Here is a 13,626-nt window from a genome sequence, read left to right as displayed (position 1 = left end):
TATAATATTAAACAGATTAACTCGGTGAAAGGATTCAGGCTGTAAAGCCTGTTTGGGGCAATTTTATATACATTTTTCTTTTGAAAATAAAAAAATATTTATTATCGAGCTTACACATAGCTACAGAATGTAAAATTATATACATTTTGTTTGTTGCACCATCTATATGTAAATGTATATGTACAATGTATGATTTCACATGTACACATAAGGCACTATGTAGGCAACTGGTGTTTTGCTAAGAGATGTTGACAGAAAGGAAGAGATAAACCCAGAGCCTGTTCTCACGGTTTGCCTAATCCAGGGCTCTTTAAAGTCTTATCTACATCTGATTCTTCATCTCTACGAGTCAAATGTCACGTATTATTCCTTTCCTGACTGACTGACTGACTTGCTTTGTTACGCTTCATATAATGATTGATTGATTTTTTTTAATAAAGAATTGAACATGCATTATTTTTATTGTTGAGCCATGCTATTCATGTAGCCCATGTTGGCCTCAAAGTAACAATATGGCCAAAGTTCAGATATTTTGAACTTCTGGTTCTCTGACCTCCTCCCCGTCTGCAGAGCTTTACTGGCATATGTTACCTCTCCCAGTTTATGTGGTTTTGTCCCGGTTTTCTATACCAACTGGGCTATGTCCCTAGCCCAGTCAGCTCACTTATTTTTTCCACTTTTAGTAAAAGCAAACCTCGTTTATCACTTTAGCTAGGGTCACAGCTTCGGGAACCGAAATTGCAAATGTTTCAGAATAATCCATTAAGTTGTGCATTTGTTTTGCATAGCTTTGTTTATTTAACAGTTTTTTTATTCTGTTTAACAATTCGCTTAAAAAATAAATAAATTAAAAAAAAATCTTCTTTCAAAACTCACATAACTTGACTTGTGCGAACCACACTAAGGAGTGTAAACTGTAGTCAGATGGGTCACATAGCCTCCCAGAAGAGCAGGACAGCTATCAAAGAGGACAGTAAGAAGCGTAATAATAAAAATGATGGTCATCATAAAACGTACACTCTTAACAGGAAACTCAGTCCCCAAATGGTGCGAATAGCCTTTTTGCATTACACAAAGTAATGCACAACGGCCAGGGCGGCTCTCGCGGCACCCCTCAGGGCCCCCTTTCGTAGGGGGGGGGGGGAGGAATCCTGCGCTGCCAGGTGGGCGGGGTTGGGTCCAAGAGGGGCGGGCCTGGTGGGCGGGGGCTGAAGCGCTGGTGGGCGGGGACTGAGAAGCTGGTGGGCGGGGCTGAGGCGCTGGCGGGCTGCTAGGCTGCTGGGCGGCTGGGCGGGGCGCGCTCAGGCCTCGGCTCCTCACGCGCGGCGTAAGCAGCCCAGACCCCGCGCTGCGGGAAGCCGGGGTGGCGTGTGCGCGTCGCCTGCGAGCCGAGGCAGCCTCGGGAGGAGGAGCAGCGGGCACTGAGGTAGGCGCACAGACTGGGGCCTTAGACCGGTTCTCCTTGTGCGCCCCCGGCCCTCCGCGGGCTGGCGAGGCCGAGGGGCGGTACACGAAGGCCGGGGCGGGCGGGGCCGGGGGCGGGGACTGGCCTGGCCGCAGGGGCCGCGCGCGGTGCAGGGACTCCTGGTGGAGCGAATGCACGCCTGAGGACTCTAGGGGTTGGCGGCGGTGGAGAACGGTGGCCTGGGAGCTCCGCCGAGGAGGCCAGGGGGGCGGATGGCCGGCGCCTCCCACCTCGCGGGACGCCCGGGCCGGGAACTTGTTAACAGGAAAGCTTGGCAGGGCAGCAAATGCCAAGGTTCTGGAAGAACTGAGAGTCACGTCGTTAGGCGCTGAGGCTTTATTTTCCTTCCCCGCCCCCTGCCCGGCCTCGGCCCGACTTGGCCAAAGAAGGATGTGTCACCAGTTCGGGGCTGAGGGCGGGATCCCAGCACTCTGGGAGCAGGGGCACCTGAAACAAAGGTAGAAGGCGGCGGAGTGGCTGAGCTGCGAGCACCTCGGCGGGTGTCACGGTCGCGCCGGCCCCGCTGCAGGCTCGGAGGGGCGTTCTCCTTGGGGACCGCTCGATGGAAACCAGCTGGCCGGGCTTGGAGTTGATGTTGCATCGGAACTGTGTTGTGTTCAGATTATTTCCATTCCTCCCACTCTTGATAAAGCCTAGGGAAATTTTATCCCGCTTGATGGTCTGCAGATGCATAGGGGGAGGACAAATTGCTGTTTGTAAATTATAAGGTATTTTCTTTGTAGAAAATAGTTTGAGAACACAGAATAAATGCTTGAACACGTAAGCGGAGAGGATGATTTGTACTGCCTTTCAAAATCTGAGAAGAGTTCCTCCACGGGTCTTCATTTATGTACAAAACGTCCCCCGCCTCTTTGGTGCCAGGCATTTTTCTTTGTTCTTCTTTAGTGTCTGGCCTCAGTTTCTTGTAAACAGAGCATCAGGCACAGGGACCCTAAGAATTGCCATACTAGGTCAGAGCATGGACGTCCAGCTTAGCAGGCAGCAGACTCGTGTTGTAGTAAACACAGGGCTTTCCTTGGCATCGGTAAAAATTATCTCAGTTTCTTTCACTGGTCTCCATGACGATTACTGAAAGCTTTCTTAAAAATCTGTAGATGGCTCCTGATTTGCACGCAATTTATTCACATTTACTGCACTCAAAAGGCTGTCTCACCATTTCTGACAAAACTTAAGGCATAATCGTGGAGGAAAAAGCATGATCTTTTACACAACCTGGAAAGGCCAAGTCAGGAATACAAAGTTCTGAGGGTCTTTTGGGGTTTGGGGTTTGTTTATTTTGTTTATATAGAAAGCTTTGGAAAAGTCTATACCAAGGTCAATATAGTTGTTGGGTTCGACAGTCGCTTTATACACCAACAGTCTGAATAATAGCAACCAATGCTTTACCTTCATATAAGATTTGCATATGTTAAAAAATAGCTTAGCATTCTGCATAGTGACTATCTGACGTTATCTTGGTCTGAGTTAGTCTGGCCTTAAGGGTTGGCTAAAGCCAAGTATCCTCAGAGAAAAGAAATTTTCCTTGAGCAGTTATGGAGTACAGAATATTTGAAGGTAATAACTTAAACTCGTTAGCGACTCCTTTCGGTTCCAGCTGATCTGGCCTCTGTCACCTTTCAACAAGCAACTCAAGTTTTACATCTCTGAAACTCTTCTTGACATCCTCTTAACTCTGCCCCTGCACCTCAACCGAATAACCACAACAAAACCCATCCGAGTAAGGAAGGGGTAGAATTGATTTCCCTTTTGAATATTATCATCCTCTCAATCAGGGTTTCTCATATGTGATGCCATTGACATTTTCGTTCAGATAATACTTTGTCATGGCAGCCTGTCCTGTGCAGTAGAGGATGTTAGCCACATTCCCGACTTACAATCTAAGTTGTTAGTACACTACCTAACGACAATCAAAACTGCTTTTAGGGGGCTGGAGAGATGGCTCAGTGGTTAAGAGCACAGACTGCTCTTCCAGAGGTCCTGAGTTCAAATCCCACAACTACATGGTAGCTCACAACCATCTGTAATGGGATCAGATGCCCTCTTCTGGTGTGTCTGAAGACAGCTACAGTGTACTTATATATAATAAATGAATCATAAAAAAAAAAAAAAAACTGCTTTTAGACATTGCTAGGTAGTCCCAGGACCAAGCTATCCCTAGTTGAAAACCACTGTTTTAAATTGACTGCCCTTGTTTGGTTCTATATTGACTTTGTCTGCTTTCCTAAACCTAAGGGCCAGAGAAGTCATTTATTTAATATGTGACAGCCTGCTTTGCAAACCATATGGTAGGTTAGGTCTAAGAATACAAAGGCAAAAGCACATGGTATGATCTCTGCACTTCTGTTTCTTGCCATCCAAAGAGGTAACTGGCATGAACATATGTGATTACACAGTTAGGTCCTTACAACAGTGCTAAGTTCCGAGAGGAGAAGTACAGGTTTCCCTGAGTACCTAAAATGCTCATCTTGACCTAGTCCAGAAACTGAGGGGTATTGCTTTGGGAAAAGAACGTGTGAGACAGAGTCAGAAGGATAAACATGGAATTGGTAAGTAAAGCTTAGGGAACAATATTCCACACAGAAGGAAGAACTGTAAGCTGTAAGGTGAAAAAGAATAGGTCCCCCCAACCCCAGAACCCCAGAAGCTAGTGTGGTTGGAACTTAAGGATCTGGGAGGCAGAATGATAGAGGTAGGGAGGCAGGCAGAGGCTGTCTGCTACCAACATCTCAGTCCAGCCTACTCACCAGAGGCCATGCAAGGAACTTAAAACAGGCCCTTCTCCAGGTATATTCAACAATATCGTCTACTCCAGCCAACATTTTCCTCCATGCCTCCTGAGTAAATAACCTGCTAATAGTTTTGTTTACTATTCTGAACTTTTTTTTTTTTTTTGGATAGGTATGTTGTTTACACAAATGGTAGCACACTGTACTCTGTTCTCTTAACAGTCCCTTGGGGATTATCCATTTTGATGTATATGGCCTTTCATTGCATGGCTACAGTATAGATTATTTATCCATTCTCCTTTTGGTGGGCATGTAAATGTTTCCAATTCACTGTAAATACCACTGTGAATATGCCAGTTCACATGTGTATGGCTCTATTTGTGGAATAAATTGATAGAAATGTGGCTATTGGGCCAAATCTGTTTGTGAAAGATTATCATATGGAAAGACATTATTTGAATGCGGTAGCTAAAACATAAAATGCTAACTGAGGCCAGGACAATAGCAGTGGGGCCGGAAAGAAGTTCCTGTTATCCATGAGATGCACTTGGGCATGATTGGTAAGATTTAGAAGAAGATAATGGCACAAATGTTGAGGTAGAAAAAAATGCCTTCCTAGGATGAGATCAGGGCACTAGCTTGCCCAAAATGTCAAGAGTGGAGTTGTTACCTGAAATCCAGAGCGTCATAAGGGAAGTTTTGAGGTGGATTTAAATCATAGATCACATTGGGATGCTAAGCTTTCATGTAAATGTGTCATAAAAGCACCTGACAGTTCAGAACCGCAGGAAGAAAACATAGAACTGGAGGCATAAATGCTGACGCTTAAGTTAAAGCGTATGGGTGAAATTTTTCATTGCAGAAGTTGCAAACCAATAGCCTAACATGGAATCTAGATCATGGATGTTTCAGTTTGCTCATACGATGATTTTATCATTAAGTTTGCATTAGTTGCCAGTGTTCTTAAATCTGAAATTTTAGAGAGAGAGAGAGTATGAGTATGAATATGAATATGAATGGCAGACTAAACTGGCTTTCTTGTATTGCAACAATGATCAGAAGTAAGTCAAAACTGATTCAGTCAGCACTCCCTAAAACTTGTGCCTGGCCTGTTTTGCCCCTGCATTGTGTGAGGGTGAGTGTGTGTGCATGCATGTGTGCGCCCGTGTGGAAGTCAAAAGATAACTTTTAGGAGTTGGTGTTCTCCTTGGTGGTGCAGGATCTTTGCTGATTTTCCTGTGCAGCCTCCTCTAGGTTTGCTGGCCCATGAGCCTTCTGGTGATTTTTTTCTCTCTCTGTTTTCCATCTGGCTGTAGGAGTGATGGCATTGCAGATGCATGCGAATGCACTGCATGTTTGAGAGTCAAACTCAGGCTTGCCTGCAAGTGCTTTTACCAGCTGAACCAACTTGCTGGCCTAATTCTGTATGCTCTCAAATGTGTAATCCTGGTCAAGAGAGAATAATTTTCTTTTTGGTTTTACATACCAGAAAGCCAGCTACCGCTAGGATGGTGAGGTAGCTGCACATGGGGACCTGAATTGGAATCTCCAGTATCCATGTAAAAGTCTATGGCAGTAGAGTCACCAGTAATTACAGTGCTGGGGTGGACAGAGGGATCACTGGAGCTTGCTAGCCACTAGTGTGGCTCTATGTGCAGTGAGAGACCCTGTTGGCCTTCTCTGGCTTCTCTGTATGAACATGGGCACACACATATGTGTACCTGCACCAACACACACACACCAACCAAAAAATTTAACACTGAGGTCTGTCTAAGAAATTTGTTTCTGTTCATTTGGTCTGCCTTGCAGCTTTGAAGGTTTTCTGTTTCAGTTTTGGGGGTTTTGGGGTTTTTTTGTTTGTTTGTTTTGGGGGGTTGGTTTTTTGTTTTTTTTTTTTTTTGTTTTGGGGGGTTGGTTTTTTGGTTGTTTGTTTTTGTTTGTTTGTTTTGGTTGGTTGGTTGGTTTTTCATTTGGTTTGTGTGTGCATGTATATGTGTGTGATGGTGTTACTTTAGTTATTTTTAGTCAGGATCTTGCTATGCATCTCTAGATGGCCAGGTACTTGCTGTTGAAGCAATAGATGGCCTCTAAGTAACTTGTTTATTCTGCTTGTCCTCTTTAGTGCTGGCAGCCTTGAGTTTCAAATGCTCCTCAGATGAGAACCACTGACCCAAGATGAGTAACAGAAGAGGGCCCAGAGCTAGCTTTTTAGAATAAGATAGTAGGAAGTACTTATTATCTATAATTAGATAATAGAGAGGTACTATGAGAGGCATCTAGTTTGACATTAGGTTTGTGACTTAACTGAATGCATACTATGAGGTTTTTAATTAGATGAGGCCAAAAAAGTTTTGTTACATATAGGCAAGCACACTGTAATTAAATAAGATATTTAAGGGTTTCAAAGGTAAACCACACTGGGAGCTGGAGAGGTGGCTCAGCACCCACATGCTGGTCATAACTATTTATGACTGTAGTTTTAAGGGGTCCAGTGCCCTCTTCTGGCCTCCATAGGCACCAGCTCATATGTGGTACACACACATGGAGGCAAAAATACCTGTACACATATAAAATAATAAATTATTTTAAAATAACCCACACTTGATTTTTGCTTGGTTTGTGTGTGCATATTCTTTCTTTAAAATCTCATTGTAGTTTAAGGAATGCCATAAAGGCAAGGGAAGATAGTGCTTCCAAAGGAAAAAAGAAATCGACAAGTAGTTAAGTGTGCTGAAAATAATCTGTTGAATTTAAGATGGGACTTGCTGAGCAGTGTGGTACACGCCCTTAATCCCAGCACTTGGGAGGCAGAAGCCAGCATGGTCTATAGGACAGCCAAAGTTTATATAGAGAACCCTTGTCAAAAAGAAGAAAAAAGAAAAAAGGAAGAAGAGGAGGAGGAGGAGGAAGAGGAGGAAGAAGAAGAGGAGGAGGATGATATTTGACCTCAGCAAGAGCCATTCTATAATGGAAAAGGTGGAAACCAGATTGATATAAGTATGACTATAAGAAAATTTTGAATATTCAAAACAATCTGTGCGTCTCAGTGCACTGAGGCTTGAGCCCAGGGCTTTGCACATACCAGGCAAGTGTTCTACCTCTGTACTATATTTCCAACCTATTTTGACAAAGGTTTTGAGATGTTTATCTGAAAAGGTAGCATGGTAAGGAATGGGCTAGTATCTGTGGCTATATAGCACATATTCAGTATGTTGAGTACCCAAACACTTCTGGGAGTGTTTTCAGGGAGGTAGCTAGATAGCGCCTGATCACTGTCTTCCCCACCATTGAGGATGCATTTGTTTTGAAGACTGCTTTTCACTGTTGAGCTATTTCTCTAGGACCCTGAAGAGTCCCGAAGGACCTGATTGAGATGTTAGTGATTTGGCCATATGTCTCTTGCTTATCTAGAAAGCCATAGAGTTTCTAAAGGCCAGTAGTGATCTAGGCTCCAGGAACCCTGACATCATCCTTCCATTCAAGTGATGAACAAAACCCAAATTGTTAACATATTAAAAATGGAGTATTTGGCTATGCTGGGAAATGTGTATTTGTCAGATTCCCAAGAACAGTATTGCAGTATTTTTTTTTCGAGTTAATTTGATATTAGAACTTGATTTTTCCAATTGCATATATCCAGGTGTTATTGTTGAGTTATAAGAATTGAATTGCTAATGCCAAGAAGTACATGATGACAGAAGCCTGATATAGCTGTCTCCTGAGAGGCTCTGCCAGAGCCTGACAAATACAGAGGTGAATGCCCACAGCCAACCATTGGACTGAGAACAGGGTTCTCATTGGAGGAAGTAGGGAAAGGATTGAAGGAGCTGAGGAGAGGTCCCAGGGATTTAACCACCATCCAAAGAGTCCACATGGACAGACCCGTAGCTCCAGCTGCGTATGTAGCAGAGGATGGCCTTGTTGGGCACCAATGGGAAGAGAAGCCCTTGGTCTTGCCAAGGCTCGACTCTCCAGTGTGGGGAATGTCAGGGCGGGGAGGTGGGAAGAGGTGGGTGGATGGGTGGCGGAACACCCTCATAGAAGAAGGGGGTGGGGTGGGATGGGGGTTTATGGACAGGAAACCAGGAAAGGGGATAACATTTGAAAGGTAAATAAAAAAATAACCAATAAAAAAAAAAAAAGTAAAGCCTATAAGGAAAAAAGAACGAATTGATCATAGGGGTCTGGAAACATGTTCAGTGGTTAAAGCACTTGGGGTTCAAGCACCCTAGTACTCATATAAATGCCGGGTAGATGTGGCAATTTACCTGTAAGTCCAACTTTAGAAGGTGAGACTGGGATCCTCAGAACAAGCTGGTTAGGAAGACTGACCATATTGATGAACTCAAAGAGTGGGGTGGGACCTGGAGAGATGGCTCAGTGGTTAAAGTGCTCTTGTAAAGGAAGGGATTCGGTTCCCAGCATGTGCATAGAGGCCCACAACTGCCTGTAACTCCAGCTCCAGGGAATCTTATGCCCTCTACTGCCCTTCTTAGACTCTTTCATGTATGTGGTGCATATGAACTCATGCAGGCAAACACATACATAAATAAATAAAATTTTAAAGAGAATAAAAGGAGGAACAATCAGGGAAGGTTCCCAGTAACAACTTAAGGCCTTTGTATGCAAACAGACCCAGGTAGATGTGCTCATACACAAGTAGGAAGAAGAAAAAGGGCAAAACTTGATTATGTACTCCAAATGTTAGACTTTATCACAGACATGACTTGAAAATTCTTCAGTTTTGCAGGCTGTACTCTCCTGTTAGTTGCCTTTGCAGCAAAGAGCTTGGCTTTCTAGACTGCTTCCTGGCTCTTTGCTGCTGCTGCTGCTGCTGCTGCTGCTGCTGCTGCTGCTGCTGCTGCTGCTGCTGCTGCTGCTGCTGCTGTGCTTTTCATCATCACGATCACATTCATTCACCCCTGTGGGTTTCTCCTAAGAGTGTGGACTGTATTTCTTACATTTAGGTCTGCTGGCCATTTTGAGTTAGTTTTGTATATAAAGTCAGGCTAATCTTCACTCTTGCAAATGGACATCCTGGTGTCCCTGCACTATTTGTGGAAAAGCTATATGATTTTATGTAAGTCTTACGCTTGTTTCATCATTATAATATTAAACAAGGTCCTCAGATATATGAAGTAGTTGGAGAGATGGTATAATATATCCAGAATTAAATATACATTCTTGAAAGGTTTTTGTTAAGTCTTACTCTTGTTCCCAAATTGTGGGATATCTGTTTTAGGTATGTAAGGGCCCTAAGAAGTTTTCAGTCGTATCAGCAAAGTAAAGGGCTGTATTTCCATATTGGACCAAGAATCCTTATATTCTATTGTATTTTCTAGACTGCTTCCTGGTAAAATGTCTGATGACATTAGTAATCAATAAATATTTGTTTAGTTACTAATATATGCCACTTGCTGTTTTAGAATGTGGAAATGATGCAGTGCCTTCTGATACAAGAGTTAGTACAAGGCACTGTATTCTCCATCGTCTCTTGACTCTGTCTCTGAATATGGTAAAGATATCCAATTCAGTGACTCGGTTTTCTTTTCAAACGAATGAGGCCTTAAGTCCATACTAATTAGGACTTTTCTCCAAATATGTCTCTTACCAAACTAGTTAGTTCAACACTGACTTTCACATTGCTAACCAGTGAGTCAGTTCTGTCTTCCTTCAACGGCATCTACTCTGTTAGTTACTTTTTCTTTTTAATTCTTTCTTCACTTCGTCACTTTTGTGCACTTCATCATCTAGATTTCCTCTCACTGGAGGCTTTTTTTTCTCAGTTTTTTTCCCCCTACTTCTCACTATCTTCCTAACCTTTAAAAGTTGAAGGCTACAGAGCTTTATCTCAAAACTACATTTCCCATAACCTATCCCATCGTAGTAAAAAGCAATTTTTCTCTTCTAGAAGCTGAGGACAAACACCTTAAGTCAACTTTGATTCTCTTTCATCTTATGTTCACTCTGTTATCAGTCTTATTGAGTCAACCTTCAAAGTGTTAAATCACTAGATTGTCACATTCTGCTGTCTTTATTGTTTCTGCCTTGCTCAGACCACCATAATACTTCTTCTAGAGCAGTGGTTCTCAACCTGGGCTGGCATCCCTTTGGGGGTCAAATGACCCTTTCACAGGGGTCACCTAAGACAGTCTGAAAACATGGATATTTACATTTAGACTCATAACAGTAGCAAAACTACAGTTATGAAGGAGCCATAAAAATAATTGTATGGTTGGGGATTACCACAGCATGAGGAACTGTATTGAAGGGTCACAGCACTACGAAGGTGAGAACCACTGCTCTAGTAGACTATTATAATACCCTCTTTTTTCTGCTGTGTCCTTTCTCTTCTACAACCTGTTACCAACACAGGAACAAGAATTTTAATCTCTGTTAACAGTTAAATTCTCTATGCAGAGGCTTTTTAGACTTGCCTTTAAAGCCCACTGACCCCTAACCCCATCACCCCAACCTCACATCTTTACTTTTCTGACTTCATATTCTACTTCTTAGAAGTTGTTTTTTGCTAAGTTGCAAATAATACCCTTCTTTTAACATGCTTCCCTCGGACATTATCCCTAATGAAATGTCTTTTAATTTCCAGTAGGATCTTTGTCAAAGTTCACTTTTCCTAGAAGTACCTCTCTTCTCCTTCAGACTGCCTTGGCCTCTCAGCACCTTACAATTCTGATGCTCCCTCCACCCTACTTCTAAGAAGCACCTGATGCTATCCTTCCCCTTGATTATTTTATTTTATTTTGGGATTTTTGTTTTATTTTTTTTCTCCGATGACGGGGTCTCGTTCTGTAGCCCAGACTGGCCTCAAACTCACAGCACTCTCTTGCACCAACTGCCAGAGTGCTAGGATTATAGGTGTATGGACTCTCCTTGTTTATTTATCCACCTTTGACTATCGTTTGAATGGAACACCTCTGGTTAAAAAAAGAAGAAAAGAAAAAAGAAAAGTTCCTGTCTATGAGATCAAAACTTGAAAACCAAGATCAATGGCTATGAGTGGAATATGCTATTAAAGCCATAGAAGCCATAGCAGGCACAATTAATTGTATTGTAGTTTACAGCCGTACTCCCTGTTGTACAGTTGTGGGGACTGAGGCCTAGCATGCCACTGAGATTAGTCAACTCTGTGGCTTGGGTATTAGCATTTTGTACCTAGTACTCAGGCAGCTGAGGCGGGAGTATTGCTGTAGTTTGAGGCTAATCTGGGCTACACAGTGAGACCCTGTCATTGGAGAAAAAAACCAAACCAAACCAAAACACAACATAGAATAAAACAAACAAGAAGAAGGGGGAGATCCCCAGGTGCTTCTTAGAAGGAGGTACTAAGGTGGAAATACCTACGGTACGTACTTGGTACCTCTTCACAACTGTGTTTGTCTAGCAGATCCAGTTGGAACTCCTCGCCCATGATGACTCCCCTAAGGTGAATAGAGGCTTGGAGGTGCTGTACTACCTGGGTGCGAGTAGTTGAGGGTCCTGTGTAATAGGAAAGTTCCAACTTGATTTTCTTATGTTCTGTGACCAAAGTATACTTTTACCATACTGGCAGTGGGATCATACCATCTCGTTCTGGTAGCAGTGAAGGGTAGTAACAATAGGCCATATTGTTTAGGGGCAAAACCTTTTTTAACTGACTTTTTATTTAATTAGTTTCCTGCTGTAACATTAAAAAGTACTATTGAATTTCAGTTTATGCTCTGTACTAATTACATGGAGATATGAGAGTAAATAAACTAGAATCTTATTTTTTTTTCCTTTTCTTTTTTTCGGGGCTGGGGACCGAACCCAGGACCTTGCGCTTCCTAGGCAAGCATTCTACCACTGAGCCAAATTCCCAACCCCGAATCTTATTTTTTTATACTTTTGCTTGGTTTTAATTACCATGCTGACTTGTATACATATGTTCTATATAATTAATGGTTTTAATTATTATACATGCTTATATGTATGTATAGTGTGTGTGTGTGTGCATGTGTGTAAAGCAACTCTTGTCTATTCTCAACTTTCCTGCCCTCTAAGTCTTGACTCTATCCTCAGCCTTCATAGTCTTCCTAGCATTTGGGATAGACTACATTTTTTCTCCTCTTTGACTTTTGAAAATGAACTTTGCTTTCATTTCTGCCCTCTGATATGATCTCACTATCAAGTTTTCTCCAAATTGAATGCCACTGAATTTCAAAGTAAATAATTCTTTTTGAAATTACTACTAAAGATGGTAATTCAGATATTTTCTTTGAGTGATTTTGTTTAATTGGCTGCTGACTAGTCCTATTTCATTTCATTTCATTTTATTAGAGTCCAGACTAGCCTTGAACTTGTATAGTAGAAGATAGCCTTGAACTTCTGATCCTTCTGCCTTCACCTCCCAACTGCTAGGATCACAGGTGTGTGCTACCACATCAGGTTTTTTATTCAGTGCTGGCTTAGACCACAGGGGCCTCATGCATACTAAGCAGACACTTTACCAATTGAGTTATAGCCTTTTCCTATTAATTACTCTTGGCCTCCACAGGACCACATTCTTTTTTGTTTGTTTGGTTGGTTGGTTGGCTGGGGTTTGTTTGTTTGTTTGTTTGTTTGTTTGTTTGTTTGTTTTTTGGGGTTTTTTTTTGCCTATAATTGTTTGTAGGCACATGAGTATTTAATATGCTAGACAATAATTTACAAGACAAGCCCAGTTCCAAAATCTACTGAGAATACTACCTGTGATAAGACCTAGCCAAAGATACAGTCAAGACTGGACAAATAGGGGGCATCAATGGGACCAAGTAGTAGGATAACAAAGCTGTCTTTGGGACAGAAGCTAATCAGTGAGTTCTGTTGGTGGCCACATGGACGAACATGAAAAGTCAGCTCGAAGAATCTGGCATTTTCTTTTTTCTAGAGACCTTTTCACTAGGTTTTTATCTCCTTCCTCTACCTCAGCTGGGAATCCGACAGTTCACACATTCAGCAGATAGACACTGTGGGATTTCTGACTCATGCTGTGCACTGGCTCCGTGTTGGGGATCTGGTAGTGAGTGAACTGTAGTGGTTTCCTACTGCACATGCGTCTGCTTCCCGACCCATCACATTGTTACCTGAGTCCCATCATCCCCTCCCTGAGAAACTACGCTTAATCCATACTTTGTGAATAAATGGAACACAGTTCCTAAGTTTTTTTCTGTTCCGTAACTTTTGACGGTGAATCTTCATTCTTGAATTTGTTTTCTCCAAATTGAATTTCATATTTTACTCTTCAATTAAGTTTCTTTAAATTGTATTTCCTTACCTTGCCATTTGCATTCTTTCACAGTTAAAGCGTGGTGCATTTTCTATTTCCCTCCTGTCGACTTAATCTCACAGGTGACTTGTTTTTATTTTCTTAAATTAAGATTTATGCTTGGCCTTATG

The 13,626-nt window shown here is 42.4% G+C and overlaps 1 protein-coding gene across 1 annotated transcript in view; it reads left to right on the top strand.

The window, feature by feature from the left end:
• Positions 1-1,264: 1,264 nt before the first annotated feature.
• Ppp2r3a (protein phosphatase 2, regulatory subunit B'', alpha) overlaps positions 1,265-13,626 on the top strand; it is a 140,014-nt gene continuing 127,652 nt past the window's right edge. Inside the window, exon 1 of the mRNA XM_087562862.1 lies at positions 1,265-1,426. The gene's annotated coding sequence lies outside the window, so the exon portion shown is untranslated. The remainder of the gene's footprint in view (positions 1,427-13,626) is intronic.

This window comes from Rattus norvegicus, chromosome 8, assembly GCF_021556685.1.
Source record: "Rattus norvegicus strain SHRSP/BbbUtx chromosome 8, alternate assembly SHRSP_T2T, whole genome shotgun sequence".
Lineage (NCBI taxonomy): Eukaryota > Metazoa > Chordata > Mammalia > Rodentia > Muridae > Rattus > Rattus norvegicus.
This window is presented reverse-complemented; position numbering and strand designations above follow the sequence as displayed.